This window comes from Otolemur garnettii, unplaced genomic scaffold (genome assembly GCF_000181295.1).
Source record: "Otolemur garnettii isolate 467f Iridium unplaced genomic scaffold, OtoGar3 scaffold00025, whole genome shotgun sequence".
Taxonomy (NCBI): domain Eukaryota; kingdom Metazoa; phylum Chordata; class Mammalia; order Primates; family Galagidae; genus Otolemur; species Otolemur garnettii.
The window spans coordinates 15,672,839-15,676,472 of record NW_003852420.1 but is presented as its reverse complement, the minus strand read 5'-3'; positions in this window follow the sequence as shown (position 1 = coordinate 15,676,472).

Sequence of the window (3,634 nt, the reverse complement as noted above, 5' to 3'; positions counted from 1 at the left end):
CAGACCACACATTAGCTCTTTAAGGACATCCTTTTTAGAGTGTCCTTTTTTTTTTTTCCTTTTTTTTTGAGACAGAGTCTCACTTGGTCACCTCGGTAGAGAGCTGTGGCATCTTAACTCACAGCAACTTCAAACTCAGGCTCAAGGGATTCTCTTGCCTCATTGTCCTGAGTAGCTGGGACTACAAGCGCCCGCCACAGTGCCCAGGTATTTTTTAGATACGGGGGTCTTGCTCTAGCTCAGGCTGGTCTCGAACTCATGAGCTCAGGCAATCCACCTGCCTCGGCCTCCCAAGTGCTGGGATTATAGGTGTGAGCCACTGCGTCCAGCCTGAGTGTCTTTTTTTTAATGTGTGTTATGAACCCCTTTGGCATCTGGTGAAGCCCATCGACCCTTCATGGGCTGTTTCTAAAACCCAGTAAATGAAATACGTGGGATTACAAAAAAGATCAATTCACTGAATGTTGAAATAGTTATCAAAATATTTTTTAGATTTGTGATTTAGAAAATTAATAGAACTTGGGGTCTGTGGATCCCAGATTCAGAGGAGTAGCCTTCCCAACCCCACCATGCAGCAACTGTTCTTGTTTATCAGGCCCTGAGCACAGGAATTATTATTATTATTATTATTATTGCAGTTTTTGACTGGGGCCAGGTTTTAACCCACCACCTCCAGTGTATAGGGCCAGCCCCCTACTCCTTTGAGCCACAGGTGCTGCCCTGAGCACAGGAATTATAAAGTAATAGCTAAGGTTGGCTGAGTTCTTACCCATTGCCCAGTGATGGCAGCGGGCAGAATTCAGCAATGAAAGAAGCCATATCCTGCCCACCTAGGTTCATGGTCTAGGAAGGGAAGACTGGCTCATGAATATGAAAGTGTATAGGTCCTGAGGCGGGAACAGCTGCAAGCGTTGAAGGCTCCAGAAAGGGGCCGGCTTGACTAAGTGGTGTCGGGGTGGAGCTCCCCAAGAGGAGAGGCTAGCTGGGTCCATCAGGTGGCTTCATGAGCTAGGGAAAGAGGTTTTGTCTTTCTTCTACGGTGTTTCCCCGAAAATAAGACACTGTCTTATATTTATTTTTTTCTCAAGAAGACACACTAAGGCTTATTTTCAGGGGATGTCTGTTTTTTGTTTTTTGCAGTTTTTGGCCGGGGCTGGGTTTGAACCCACCACCTCTGGAATATGGGGCTGGTGCCCTACTCCTTTGAGCCACAGGTGCCACCTGGGATGTCTTATTTTTATTAAGTATAATACAACAATCTACGTTTATTCAAATACAGTTAAGTCATCTTCTTCTGGAATCTGACAGGGGGAGCCTACCTTATTGGTGGGGCTGGCGCTAGTGATGCATGAACTCCTTTCCCCTAGCCCTTCGCATATGCACAATAGGATGCCTGGGACCCTGGTTACCACATGCACCTGCGCAAGTGCCAGGGGCTCAGAGAAAGGAGCTGTGGCAGATAAAAGGCATTCCAGTCTTCCTTACTGCTCCGCACCAAAATGCATGGCGTGGCTATGCAGATATGCTGCATGGCCACGCCCATCACTAGGTCTTATTATCGGGGTATGGCTTATATTTAACAAATGCATAGAAATCCTGCTAGGGCTTATTTTTTGGGTAGGTCTTATTTTCGGAGGAACACGGTAATTGTGGTGTGCAGCCTTTCTTAGGTTTGAGGGGGGGGGAGTCATGTGATAGTGCTGTGAGTTACGTTTCCGGACGACCCTTCCAGCTTCATGTGGAGAACAGAGTGTACAGGGCCAGGATGGCAGCATGAATTCCCGTGAGGAAGCCAGGTGGTAGACTAGGTGAGAGTCTGTGACAGCCTGGACCTGGGTGGAGGGTGGCAGGTGGTGACAGAGGTAGAGAAAAGTGGGCAGATCTGAGTGTACTTTGGAGAACGACACAGTGACTGAGCTTTGGAGGTAGGAGTGATAGAGAGGGGAGTAGTGAATGACTCCCATATCTCCCCTTCTTAGGCCTTGCCCCCCTGCCTCTTCAGCCCCCCACTGTCCTCCATGGCCCCTCTGGGGCCTGCTGCCTGCCCACCCAGCCCCTGGCATGCAGGGCTTCCCAGCTGGCCCTGATTGTTGTTACTCCCCAGGGAGTCATGGGAACATGCTCCCCCAACCCCCTCCAGCCCTCTCTTCTCAGATAGGGCCAGGCCCTAACAATGCCCCCTCAGCCAGCCAGTGGCCTGGACACAATGCCCCTGTTGCCGTTAGTTGCCAGCTCCAGGAGGCCTGCTGGGTTTCCTGGCCTGTTTGGCATATATATAACTCTGGCTTCCAGCAGGGACTTTTTTGTTGTTTAAAAAATAAAAAAGAAACTCTGGCTCCTCCTCTTTGAATATCTTAGTGTATTATAAAACGTCTTTCTCTTCCCATCCTGAGCCCTCTCTTTTCCTCTCCCTGACTGCATTTGCCATGTGCCCATCAAGCCGGGGACCAAATGCAGGTCAGCAGGTGTCAGCTAGAAAATGAAAAAAAAAGAAAGAAAAGTTGATCGTTCCACCATGGCCAACCTTGAATGTGCTGGCAATGCTGAAGATCATGAGCATAACCTAAGGGCTCATGACATGGCAGGCACTGTGCCTGGTATTTTTTGTACATCATAGCTCTTTACTCCTAGGACACCACTAAAGATGACATATGCCATCATTTTGTGCCCCTAAGAAAAAAAAGAACTATATTGACTTAAAAATGGGCATTCCATTGATTATATGATGTGCCTCAGTTTTGGAGATGTTAAAATATGAAAACAAAAAAACCCGTAGAATCAGGCAGCCCCTGCGGCTCAGTGAGTAGAGCGTCAGCCCCATATACCGAGGGTGGTGGGTTTGAACCCAGCCCCAGCCAAAATGCAACAAAAAAATAGCCAGGCATTGTGGCAGGCACCTGTAGTCCCAGCTATTCGGGAGGCTGAGGCAAGAGAATCACTTAAGCCCAGGAGCTGGAGGTTGCTGTGTAATGCCACGGCACTCTACTGAGGGCGACAAAGTGAGATTCTGTCTCTTAAAAAAAAAAGAAACCAAGTCTCACTCAGTCGCTCTGGGTAGAGTGCCTTGGTGTCATAGCACACAGCAACCTCAAAGTCTTAGGCTCAAGTGATCCTCCTACCTCAGCTTCCTGAGTAGCTGGGACTACAGGTACCTACCACACGCCCAGCTAGTTTTTCTTTCTTTTTTTATTTTTCTTGAAACAGAGTCTTACCTTGTCACCATTGGTAGAGTGCTGTGGCATCATAGCTCACAGCAACCTCAAACTCCTGGACTCAAGCGATTCTCTTGCCTCAGCCTCCCAAGTAGCTGGGATGACAGGTGCCCGCCACAACACCTGGCTATTTTTAGAGACAAGGTCTTGCTTTAGCTCAGGCTGGTCTCAAACCTGTGAGCTCAGGCAGTCCATTCACCTTGGCCTCCCAAATGCTGGGATTACAGGCATGAGCCACCTGCCTGGCCTCCCCAGCTAGTTTTTCCATTTTTTCAGTAGAGACAGGGGAGGATCTCACTCTTGCTCAGGCTGGTCTTGAACTCTTTAGCTCAAGCAATCCACCTGACTTGGTCTCACAGAGTGTTTGGATTATAGGTATGATCCACCCACCATGCTCAACCATCTTTTTTTTTTTTTTTTTT